General features: G+C 40.5%; 1 pseudogene; it reads right to left on the reverse strand.

The window, feature by feature from the left end:
* Positions 1–10,297: 10,297 nt before the first annotated feature.
* On the reverse strand, positions 10,298–12,819 carry LOC117519716 (annotated as a pseudogene).
* Between the last annotated feature and the right edge of the window lie 968 nt (positions 12,820–13,787).

A 13,787-nucleotide genomic window follows, 5' to 3' on the forward strand; every position in this document is an offset into this window, starting at 1 on the left:
TTCACAGACTCGGTTTGTCGCGGCCACCTGGGGGGTGTCGACGGGGTCCTTGGGTCCGAACTGGTTCTGGCTCCGGACCGTTAGTGCTGCTGGGAGCGCACCGTTTACCACCTCGCCAGACCGCGCACTTATTTGTTTGTATATTTATCACATCACTATTATGTTTATTAAACTCAGTTATCCTTTGTACCGTGCTCTGCTTATTTTATACTGGGTCCTTCAAACGCTGGTCGGTTCTCCGGGCTGCGTCCGACACATAACACTGACAGCATTAATTTGCATTCCGCCACATTTGGCCCGGCCTCAGTTTGCATGTACTTGCTTTTCCACGGTGTTTGGGCTGAAACTTTATGGAAAATTGTAACTGCACATCAACCGTGATATCTGTCAGTGATTACTGGTAAGATTTTGATAATAAATATGCACATGAAATTTTGCTTGTACCCAATATACTGTTTGCACCCATATAAGTGGTGGTGTTTTCTCTTGTCTGTCTTTAACTGTCATTTGTCACGGCGGGACATGCCCCTTGTTGGTCACAGTGGTTGGACTGGTATTTACAACATATCTGATAGAATAAAATAAACCCACTGCAGTGACCATGCTGGAGCCTTAATCCTGTCTAGACGGGGCTTTAGTCACATAACACAGAATGTTGTGGCCACCAGCTCTTTCTCAGCAATACACAGACCATGTGAATTTAGGAGATAACTGTGATCCTGCATTGATTTTAACACTGCATGCATGAATAACAGCCTTAGTCTCAGGGAGGAGAAGCGGTGAAAATGGTTTTAAAGCCTTGAGACTGTGAATGAAGCAGCAGGTAATTGTCAGAATACTATTTATTCATGTTTAGTATACAGTCACTTATATTTTAATGTACATAGGTTAATGTGGCATATTTAAATTTATGAAAGGCGGTCATATATTGCACTCTAAACTAAGACATATTACAGGGAAGAAGCAGTGAGGGTATTCAGACTATTTATGGAAGACAAGAAGACATATTTGTGTGCTGAATGTCTCACTGATAAACTGTACTGTGCAACTGTACACCAATCAAATGGCTGAGTGAAAATTATTTGACTGAAGTGTGCCTTTTGTCTTCTGATACTGTATTTAGAAATACAAAAACAGTTGTGTCATGCAAAACTAAACCCATTTAACAAACAGATCTGGGTAAGTATAATGTTCACAGTCCTGCTTTTAAATTTAAAACTGGAAGGCTGTCAACAATTGCTGTTTTTGTGAAGTAACTGGTAAAGGTAGGGCTGCAGGGAGATCATAACACTGTTCAAGCAAAGTTTGTGTGTGTGTGTGTGGGGGGGGGGGGGGTGGATGGTTGGTGGTGGGGGGCAGGTCCTTTGAAGGTCTTTGTGAAACGCAAATATGAACTTGAGCAAGATACTTTTAAGGTCCCTTCACACATAGCACAAATAAGGCCAAATTGCACATGAAGGAGGAGTCCAACGGCATTTGTGCAAATCCGAGCAACATTTGAACACCTCGTACACTTGTCGAGTTGAAGTTGTACCACAATCTGACTGCAGTCGCAATATTCATACAGCAAGTAGTACAAAAGTTTTTACCCCATAACTTCAGAATGTTCAGTTATAGATAGTCTAATTAATACCTTTTTGGAATCGTTACGACCAGATAAATGATATGGTATAGTTTTCAACATGATTGGAGTATTTTTCAATTTTGACCACTGTGTAATTCTTCATTGACCCCAAGCTGGCAATAACTACCACCCTGGGATGGTTATCATACATTTTTACATAGGCCATGGTACACTGAGGCTAGATTCTAAGTGTTGTTTTATCACCTTAAGTGTTACCGATTAGCTCAAAATTGATGGCTGGCTCATAGACTATAATGTAACTTCACAACCCTAATTCCAGTGAAGTTGGGACGTTGTGTAAAATGTAAATAAAAACAGAATACAATGATTTGCAAATCCTCTTCTACCTATATTCCATTGACTACACCACAAACACAAGATATTTAATGTTCAAACTGATAAACTTTATTGTTTTTGTGCAAATATTTGCTCATTTTGAAATGGATGCCTACAACACGTTTCTAAAAACCTGGGACAGTGGTATGTTTACCACTGTGTTACATCACCTTTCCTTCTAACAACACAATAAGCGTTTGGGAACTGAGGACACTAATTGTTGAAGCTTTGCAGGTGGAATTCTTTCTCATTCTTGCTTGATGTACAACTTCAGTTGTTCAACAGTCTGGGGTCTCCGTTGTCACATTTTGCACTTCATAATGCACCACACATTTTCAATGGGCGACAGGTCTCGAATGCAGGCAGGCCACTCTAGTACCCGTACTCTTTTACTATAGTGGAGCAGATAACTGTAACAATTGTTCATTTTTGGAAAGAAGCACCAACGTTGGCACAAATACTCCTTAGACATTACTCTTTTGAAAAAACTGAGTAGCCACTTGAATTTTCAGTAGGCGGCCAGGTAGGGGTCAATTGAAGAATTACACAGGGGTCAAATTTTAAAAATGCTCCAATCATATTGAAAGCTATACCACATTATTTGTCTGATCACAACGATACCAAAAACGTATAGTTTGGACTATCTATGACTGAATGTTATGGAGTTATGGGGTAAAAACAACAAGAATGGTAACAAAGTTCAGCATTAGTTTGTACAGGGGTCAAATGTTAAAGTTGCTCTAAATATTATAAAATGTGTTGCAAATTATTGGTTGAGTTAATAGGGTTTTAAAAAGGAATAGTTTCCCCCATGTGTCGTGCTTAGTTATCATGTTACAGGGTAACATACACTCAACAAAAATATAAACGCAACACTTTTGGTTTTGCTCCCATTTTGTATGAGATGAACTCAAAGATCTAAAACTTTTTCCACATACACAATATCACCATTTCCCTCAAATATTGTTCACAAACCAGTCTAAATCTGTGATCGTGAGCACTTCTCCTTTGCTGAGATAATCCATCCCACCTCACAGGTGTGCCATATCAAGATGCTGATTAGACACCATGAATAGTGCACAGGTGTGCCTTAGACTGCCCACAATAAAAGGCCACTCTGAAAGGTGCAGTTTTGTTTTATTGGGGGGGGATACCAGTCAGTATCTGGTGCATAGAGTTGATCAGGTTGTCAATTGTGGCCTTCGGAATGTTGGTCCACTCCTCTTCAATGGCTGTGCGAAGTTGCTGGTTATTGGCAGGAACTGGTACACGCTGTCGTATATGCCGGTCCAGAGCATCCCAAACATGCTCAATGGGTGACATGTCCGGTGAGTATGCTGGCCATGCAAGAACTGGGACATTTTCAGCTTCCAAGAATTGTGTACAGATCCTTGCAACATGGGGCCGTGCATTATCCTGCTGCAACATGAGGTGATGTTCTTGGATGTATGGCACAACAATGGGCCTCAGGATCTCGTCACAGTATCTCTGTGCATTCAAAATGCCATCAATAAAATGCACCTGTGTTCTTCGTCCATAACAGACGCCTGCCCATACCATAACCCCACCGCCACCATGGGCCACTCGATCCACAACATTGACATCAGAAAACCGCTCACCCACACAACGCCACACATGCTGTCTGCCATCTGCCCTGGACAGTGTGAACCGGGATTCATCCGTGAAGAGAACACCTCTCCAACGTGCCAAACGCCAGCGAATGTGAGCATTTGCCCACTCAAGTCAGTTACGACGATGAACTGGAGTCAGGTCGAGACCCCGATGAGGATGACGAGCATGCAGATGAGCTTCCCTGAGACGGTTTCTGACAGTTTGTGCAGAAATTCTTTGGTTATGCAAACCGATTGTTTCAGCAGCTGTCCGAGTGGCTGGTCTCAGACGATCTTGGAGATGAACATGCTGGATGTGGAGGTCCTGGGCTGGTGTGGTTACACGTGGTCTGCGGTTGTGAGGCTGGTTGGATGTACTGCCAAATTCTCTGAAACACCTTTGGAGACGGCTTATGGTAGAGAAATGAACATTCAATACAGGAGCAACAGCTCAGGTTGACATTCCTGCTGTCAGCATGCCAATTGCACGGTCCCTCAAATCTTGCGACATCTGTGGCATTGTGCTGTGTGATAAAACTGCACCTTTCAGAGTGGCCTTTTATTGTGGGCAGTCTAAGGCACACCTGTGCACTAATCATGGTGTCTAATCAGCATCTTGATATGGCACACCTGTGAGGTGGGATGGATTATCTCAGCAAAGGAGAAGTGCTCACTATCACAGATTTAGACTGGTTTGTGAACAATATTTGAGGGAAATGGTGATATTGTGTATGTGGAAAAAGTTTTAGATCTTTGAGTTCATCTCATACAAAATGGGAGCAAAACCAAAAGTGTTGCGTTTATATTTTTGTTGAGTGTATGTCACATGTCATAGAATCCAATGGACGTCGACATTGCTCTACCTTTACCTTGCAGACCAAGCATTCAACACAGTCAAAACTATTTCATTATTAATCCTATTAGTTCAACCAATAATTTGCACCACTTTTTACCAAAATCGGAGCAACTTTAACTTCTAATCCCTCAGACCCGGCTGCAGAAAAACATTTAAGAGGGGGCATTACATTTTTTCAGGGGGGCAAAATTTTTCAACCTACAGTTTACTTGCTATTTCTCTGTCCATTTTTTGCTGCAGCAGTTTCTGTACCCCTCCATGTTTACCTGACATGAGCGAAGCCCCATAATACACCTGACTGATGATTTTCTCATTTCTTAGACCCGCTGTGGTCAGTTCTCCTAAGATGGCGTCAGTAAATGTAATCACATCTCCCTGGTCAGCAGTGGCTATTGTTAGGAGCCGCTCAGTTGGTTCACACAGTTCGTTCAGAAAGCAGAGAACTATGGCTATATTCTCTCTCCCTGTTGGGTCTCTGGTTCCGTCCACTTTTAACGTGTAGAATGATTCACCAACGCCTTTCACAATGTGCTCTCTTAATAAAGCACTCATCACATCTATTAAGTTATTTTGAATGTCATGGTTTGTGTATGTTGCATTGCGAGTGCACATAGTGCAAACTATTCCTCTTTTGTCCGGAGGACATGACGTCCATGATTTCCAAAAACAATTTGAAATGTGGACTCATCAGACCACAGCACACTTTTCCACTTTGCATCTGTCCTTTTCAAATGAGGTCAGGCCCAGAGAAGGCAGTGGCGCTTCTGGATGTTGTTGATGTATGGCTTTCACTTTGCATGTTACAGTTTTAACTTGCACTTGTAGATGTAGCAAGGAACTGTGTTAACTGACAATGGTATTCTGAAGTGTTCCTGAGCCCATGTGGTAAGATCCTTTACACAATGATGTTGGTTTTTAATGCAGTGCCACCTGAGGGCTTGAAGGTCATGGGCATTCAATGTTGGCTTTCGACCTTGCCCCTTATGTGTAGAAAGTCCTCCAGATTCTCTGAATCTTCTGATTATATTATAGACTATAGATGATGGAATTTCTAAATTCCTTGTAAGTGAATGTTGAGAAATATTGTTCTCAAACTCTTGGACTATTTTTTCACGCAGTTGTTCATAAAGTGATAATCTTTGCACATCTTTGCTTGTGAACAATTGAGCTTTTAGGGGATGCTCCTATTATACCCAATCATGACACTCACCTGTTTTCAATTAACCTGTTCACCTGTGGAATGTTCCAAACAGGTGTTCTTTGAGCATTCATCAGCTTTCCCAGTCTTTTGTTGCCCCTGTCCCAGCTTTTTTGAAATGTGTTGCAGACATCCATTTCAAAATGAGTGATGGGCACAGTTCCACTAATCCACGAACTGCTAATTATCAAAGCCAACATTTTTATTAGTGGATTAGCTTTACAGCTAACTTTGAAAACCATCATTGGACCAATAAGCGAAGTGCGCAACGCATCTGTGCACGCGTGGGTCAAACGGGGGCAAAAATTCCAGCTCCCAAACTCACACCGCTCTCACTGAATTTCGTATGCAGTAGCATTATCAGACTGTAAAAGTTAAGGCTTACAGGGATTGTTTCAAAGGCTTTAAGCCTTAAGCAATGCACACAATAACGACAGGGGCACATTGTGCTGTTTTCAAATGCTCGAATGGAATTTATTGGCTTGAAAGTTGGCTGAAAACACACGACTGCAAAGCTCCGTCGAGTCCACACAAAGACGGAAAGAAGAAGAAATGTGGTCGTAAACCTCTGTTCATGCTACACAATTTCACCACAGAAAAGAAAGATCCAGACAGACGTAAAAGACGGACTAAAATTGTAAGTTTCTTGCACACATTTATTTTGTCAATATCCTGAAACCGTGCTGCCGTTTTCGTGCATCAGCTTATGACAGTAATGTCGCCCTATGAATGACGTGGCGCGTAATACTGTAAAATTGACATGTTCTATAAACAAACTGCATGCATGCACATATCATTGTATGTCTCTCGACTTATCAAAACAAACGTGACACCAAAGAGGTTATATGTGAGACTCACCGTCATTGTTGTCATTATGAAGCTGGCAGAGTAGCAATTTCTCGTCCCTGCTTAGCAAATATTCTGCAATATCCACAGTTTCAGTCTCTGGACTTCATCTAACCATCCGTCAGCTGCCTTCAAGGGGTCAGAAATTTGTTTGTCTCCAGCTATCAACAAGGACGGGTCATTTTCGACAGCAGCTCTCTCTTTCTCCTTTGTCGGCACTTCTGTAACAATGCAGCAGACGCAAGTGCAGCCAGCTCTTCTTTCCGCTTCTGTCCACTGCCGTACGTAGTCCTGGTTGTAACAGGCAATCCGCGGAGCTTACAAAAACGCTTTAAATTGTCAACTTTCCAGCGGTTGAAATGATCCAAATCATAGCACTCCTCGCTGCTTTCTGTCGCCATAGCTTGCGGGTTGGTAGTCGAAAAATTTTGCCTACCCATAATGCACCACACGGCCTGAGATGCGCACTTCGCTTATTAGCTTCCGCTTAATTTTGTTCCGATAACTTTTAGTCTGCTCACTTTTTTTTTTTTTTTTTTGCTGGCACAGAGATAAAGCTGAATGATCAGAAACATCTGTAAAAGTGACCTGCTCTCATCACTTCCTACTAGCCCCCCCGTCAAAATGCAGAGAACACTTCCATCTATTGGATGGGAGTGTAAATAGACCAACATACTCAAAACGTCTCAATATAAGTGGATCAGAGATCACATGCATTGTAAAAACCAACACACAAGTTACAGTAACTTTACAGGGGGTGTCAAAATTGCCATGTTTTTTTTTGTATTTATTTCAGTTTCATGACAGTATATCATTTTAAATTACCACAATTCGCCCCATTGCGATATCCCATAACCCTTGTGCACCAGAGAGTTGCTGCAGTCAAAATAACACTGAGAAAATTCATGATGACAATTGCAAATGAACATTATATGACCAAAATGTAACTTTTATGCCTTTCATAACATTTTTAGGAGACTGCTGCATAAGACCTTGAAAACTTGCTAAAACAAATATTCTGTGTCTGCTGCGTTTAACCTGTGTGGAACTTCAAAAACACAAACCCAATTTTATACAGTTTATACATATATTACTCTGGAACAAACAGTGCTGTAAAGGACAATAAGCAGGATGTTAAAGAGCAAACTTCAGTTTCTTCCAGATAGAATTACATGAACATGAATTGATTGCGGCTCACAGCTATTCCCCACCCACTGTAAGGTTGCTCTTGGGACTCAGGCGAGGGCGGTCGCATCTCCTCCTCTCTCTTCTCTTTTCCTCTATCTCTGTTCCAACCTTCAAAGTCCCTACTTCACTGGACTGTGAATTCTTCAAACTATATTGGATTAACCATGGGATTGATCAGCTGGTTTCTGAATGCTATTGACACCATTTTTTTTCAACAATGAAATCAGGTTTGGGGGACCCTGCGTGCCGAGATGGAACTTACCCTGCAGGCTATGTTCTCGATGCCTGGGAGAAACGGCGTGTCGCATGCTTGACATTACTCTCTGTGGAGGACATTGAAGATTTATTTATATTTAGTTTTATCGTAGGAGGGCTGGTAATTATTGGTTTATGTGCTGCCCTGACCTACCGGAGAATTGGCAAGATGGCTGCTACGAGAACCACAACCCCTCATATGTCCATCATGATTAATGAGTTGGGCAAGGAGATACATTCTCAGACTGTGTTAACCCTTGAACTCAGAGGTAAGTTGGATAACATCTTGGAGCAAATGTACGCCTTGCAAAGGAAGATATCGGAGACCATGGCAGGCTCATCAGCCTCCGAAGGTCAAAATGCCCGGCTGTTTTCCTCCAGAAGAATTTCTACAGCCTTGGTAAACCATTCAGTTGCCCTCTTATCTTCTTATCTTCTGCCTTCTCCGACAGTCAGTCTGTTGTTGTCAAAGCAACTCTAGACATTATGCACACACTGACAGAAACTGATACAAACTCATCTCATCTGCACTCATGGTGCACACCTCATCTCTCCCCCCACCTCTACCACTCCCAACTTGCCTCCCTTACCCCCCCACCATTTACATTTCGTCAATTCGGATGACAGACTGTCTTAAAGTTTAGCGTACATAAACAATCAACTGTACATGTATGGGTGTTCTAATTCTGATGTGTGCCATTATTACGTTCAACTTGTAATAATTGTGGATTAATTGTATTTTTGTCTGAGGTGATTGTGTGGGAAGAAATTTTGTTGCACTTGTGATGACAATAAATTATCTATCTATCTATCTATCTATCTATCTATCTATCTATCTATCTATCTATCTATCTATCTATCTATCTATCTATCTATCTATCTATCTAAATAACGGTGAAACAAACTGAGCTTCTCGCAGGTTTACATAAAACAAACACAATAACGTCTATAAACCCAGATCATATATTCATGAGAGTTTTAGGCTCAATATACAAAGAGTTTTATGTTGGGATGATGTTAATGCTGTTGTTCGTGTGCAGGGCAGAGGTTAAACTGCAGCCTGATCAGACAGTGTCAATGCGAACTCTCTGAAATTTTGTAACATTTTGCGGGATTTGAAACCTCAGACACAAATTACAGTTGTTCTATTCACACTCACATTCAGTATAAGTCAGTCCATTGTATACTGTATGCTTGTCACTTTAACTGCTCGGCAGTGCATGAAGGGGGAAAAATAATCAGTTTTTTTGTTTCAGCTATTCTACTTAGTGCAGAATTGTACTGGTAAAACTAAGACACATAGAGTACACAAAACCATAAAGGGCCTGTCACAGTGGCGTATTTGTAGAGCTGCTCATTACAGCGTATCGTCTACACTGTTAGACTTTTCTGAGCTTTTTTACAGTAACACTAATGTAATCAGGTTTACAGTATCAGTACTGTACAAATGTTAACAGTATCAACATACACAGTACTGTAACCATTTCACACTATTTTTACAGTACCAGTACTGTAAAATTGGAAATACACAGTACAGTACTGTGAACATTTTAACTTTTAACCATTTAAACTATTATTATCATTATGGTGATCACTTGTTAATTATTCATAATAATTAATAACCATAAATCCGTTATTTTAGAATATCAAAGTTTATTTAATGAAACATTGCAATTTTTTTGCAGACATTTATTGACAGTAGAAAAGTCACAAATATTTTCTATGACATTAAAATCACATCTTGGAATGCAGGCTTCCAAAGCAAATCTTGACAACCACAAACGTCTCCTTTAACAGCCCAAAAGACATTCAACTTCTTAAAAACATGGCACGCAATTGATATCAGTGTAACATAAACGACACAGTACATGGTGACTAAATGTTTTCAGTACATTCAGGAATCCATAAACAGTGTCTTTTTTTTTAAGATTTGTCATTGCTTCTCATGTGAAGATTGCACAATATTGACAGAACAGATATCAGAATTTTAAAATGTCTCAAAAGTTGTAGAACTTGTGACTACATTTGGACTGGATAAGCATTTATTAAGAGAACAAAAAACATCTCCAGATGAGTAAAATCTACAGCACAGGAAGTATTACAGTTACTTTTATAATAACAAATACACTTCTGAATCATTTGAACAATATCAAATTTGTAATTGAAATTTGGATTAGAATGATCAAAACAATAGAATTATCACACAATATGGTCATCAACAGTGCAGCAAATATCAGACTGCCTATATTTTTTTTTAAATTGATAGAGCAGGTTGATATAAATCAGCAACAAATAGTACACTTAACCGCATACAGCTCAATAATTGTTCCTTTTGTAATGAAATTGGGCACATACAGTACATGTGATGCTTCTAAATGCCCCACCTAATCAGAGTTTTTCCATTCAAACTCAGCTGGTGAAGGAAGGATGACACTGCTGTTGACTGCTTCTATCTTTCTTTTCACCAGCGCTCCTATTTTACGACTCACCCCAGTCTTGGAGGTACACTTTGTGCCTTCATCTGGATTGATTCTCACAAAGAACCTTTAGACAAGATAAAATAACTTTTACTTGTTAATGTACAGTATGTTATACTGAATTTCCATTAGAATAATGACAATTACTTAGCTAGAATCAACATTTTTGAGTGAACAGCGACATCATTCATTTGATAAAATTGTTCCTTCCTTACCTATTTGTTAATAGGATGTCACAGAATCTGTGAATCTCAGAATTTAGAACACACCTCACATTGTTGCATATATTGTGTCATATCTTTTCATGGGACAAGACCATAGAAATGAAACTTTGATACAAGTAAAAGTAGTCACTTTTGTTGACAGCTGTTTAGACGTTAATGGCTAGGCTATGTGCTATTTTACATCTAGTGCTATACAAGCTGTACACTGATTACTTTAAGTTGTATGAAAATTCCATTTCAATAGTGTGGTCCCAATAGAAAGACAACAAATTATTTACAGCAATGTGAGGGCTGTATTAAATTCTGTGAGATACTGTAACTAATACACAACTGAATCTACACAACAAACTAAGGTAAACAACATCTGCAGGAAAAAACAAACAAACAAACAAACGTACTTACCGCAGTATGAATTTAAGAGTTGTGCAGGCAGGTAATTGGTATTCAATGTTGAATACATAGAAGGTCGAAAAAAACACTGAAAGGGCATCAGAAAAATTCAGGTGCTCATCCAAAACATAGGCAACCTTTCCCTCAATGCTGATCATCCACCTGACTGAAGTCAGCATTGTGTTCCCTAGAAGGTGAAAAAGCAAGGAGAAATTCAGTGTCAATCTATAGTCTTGCTGTTCCGGGTTGTCCTGTTTGTGGGAAAATTAAAGTGAAAGTACTGTGCTCTACTCAATAACCAGCTCAATGTTCAGCTAATCATGTTCCTACTGACAGAACGTGATCACCTGGAAAAACAGGTGGATAGATTCAAGGAGAAATCTGGTGTGAATGAATCAATATTTCTATAGTTTGACATTGCTGTAAACTGTCAGTAGGTATGAGAATGTGAGAATTTGGTTAGTGTTAACAAATTAAGTATACATTGCACCAAATTCCCCTATTCTCATACCTACGTACCAGCCTCAGCAACATAAAACTACAGTTATACTGACTGATTCACACTGGATTTATGCTTTAAGACACTAAATGTAAGAAACCCTTTTCTACAAGATAAGCCAGGACTTACCAAGCATGATCAGTCTTGGTGTGACCGGTAGGTCCATTTCATTTTGAATGGACACAGATGTTGCACATGGCTGTAAAACAAAGCACAGAATTGGGTCTTGGGTCACTGTTGGTAGGTACAGTACACATTTAGTACAATGTAGACCACATTTGAACTGAACCAGCTGCTAACCCTACCTAATGGGGGCACACAGGAAATCTACATTTTTTTGCCCTCATCAGTTAGTGTTGGCTGCCATTGGATTAGGTTGCAATCCAAATTAGGCCCAAATTATGTCTCTTTCATATATACTGATAGCATTATTTGAATACTTAACATCAGCCAGAATGAGGATGGACTCTTCACTCTCCAAAAAGTGCTTCATCATCAGGAATACAGCTGCAATTCCTGTACAGTTGCTCTGTGTGACACTCTCAACCTCCCTTAACAGGCCCTGAAAGTTCTGTTGCCTGGATGACTGTTGGAAATATGTTATGATCCATTTTCCTTTGTTTGTTAGAGCTTCTTCAAGGCGACCATTTATCTCAATGCCTGTTAAAGTTCTCTTTGGGTGAAATGAAAAGGCCACTCATCTTTTATCTCAGTAACACTTGGGGGGACACACGAATTTATCATTGATAAATGTATGTGGTAGCCATGTACTTTTCAGTATCAGGCCACTCTGCTGCCCTGGGCCCCACTGACTCAAATGTGGCCTTCAACTGTTTTCTTCGTTCCTCCAGGGACTCAACAGTTTCTCCTTCTGGGAGCGATTTTGGCTGCGATGCGATGCAACCGTAACTGTCCGTTTTGCACCGTACAGTTTTGGTGGTGGTCTCATTTGTCCTTGGCTTCCGAATGCGATCTGTTGTGTTAGTTCTGTTCACAGGTTCAATTCTAGTTTTTATCTGGTTAACAAGGGAATAGTAGCCAGTGCCAAGCATCTCTCCATCTACTGTTCTGTCGGTGAAGGTCAGGTGATATCTTCCCACAATCATTTTGGCCACCTCAACACAGGCAGCCCTATTAGGGTTAAGGGAATGTACACGCATTGCATCCACCACAATTCTGACCATTGATCTTCTACCTGGTGGATTGGCTCTCTCCCGTTTTGATTTGCTCTGTGACCGTGTAGTAGACATCTTGTCCCAAGGAATATTGAAGTTCTGAATCCATGCAGTTTCTGTTGCAAGGGAGGTAGCTGGCATGCAAAGAAGTATGGGGGAATGTACCTCTGCCAGTGATGTATGTGGTGACAAGACTGAGGAAGGCTGTGCTAATTCATTTGTAACGGCGTCGCTTTGCTCTAAAGACAAAAAATACATCTTTTGTATACATTTTTTCTCTCTGTCACACACACAGAGAGAGAGAGAGGTTTTATTTTGAGGAGTCTGAGTCTCCTTAAAATAAAACTGCTCTCTCTCCTCTATCAGACTCCTTAAAATAAAATAAAATGAAAGTGCTCTTTCTCACGCGCGCTCTCCCTCCCTCTCTCTCTGTGTGTCTAATCAGAGCTGTGAGTCTTTAAAATAAACGCGCACTCGCTGCATGTCAGTGCGCTCATCAAACGCCCTGATCGATCAGTCTGATCAAAGCTGAAAAGAGCTGTGACTCTAAAATAAACGCGCACTCGCTGCATAAAAAAAATAAAATAAATAATAATAATAATAATAATAATAATAATAATGTTAAATGACTGTTTTTGAGCCGCACCACACCATGCAGTAGAGAATAGAGCGCACTTCCACAAAGGCAGAAAATAGCACTGAAGCTATTTACTGCCTTTTTACTATTTACTGCTATTTATGAACTTAAGAACAGACTCACCCAGAGCTCAGGCTGAGCAATACTGGAATAACCTCTGGGAGAAAGAGGAGTCACACAAAACCAATGCCAAGTGGACCTGAGAACACACCACAGTGACATCCCAGAACAATAACTAATCAACATAACAAAGGCAGACATCCAACAGCAGGTCTCTGGTATAAAAAGCCAGAAGAAGAGCATCAGTAACAGAATGGAACCATGCCTACTGGCTGAAGAAGCTAACAGCACTCCATGAGCACCTGGCAGCACAAACTGGTGGGCTGCTAACAACAATTATTCACTCAGACAGGCTAACATGGTGCAAAATCAAAAAGGATCCCCACAAGGTTACGACACTGTCAAACTATCA

Source organism: Thalassophryne amazonica, chromosome 11, assembly GCF_902500255.1.
Source record: "Thalassophryne amazonica chromosome 11, fThaAma1.1, whole genome shotgun sequence".
Taxonomy (NCBI): Eukaryota; Metazoa; Chordata; class Actinopteri; order Batrachoidiformes; family Batrachoididae; genus Thalassophryne; species Thalassophryne amazonica.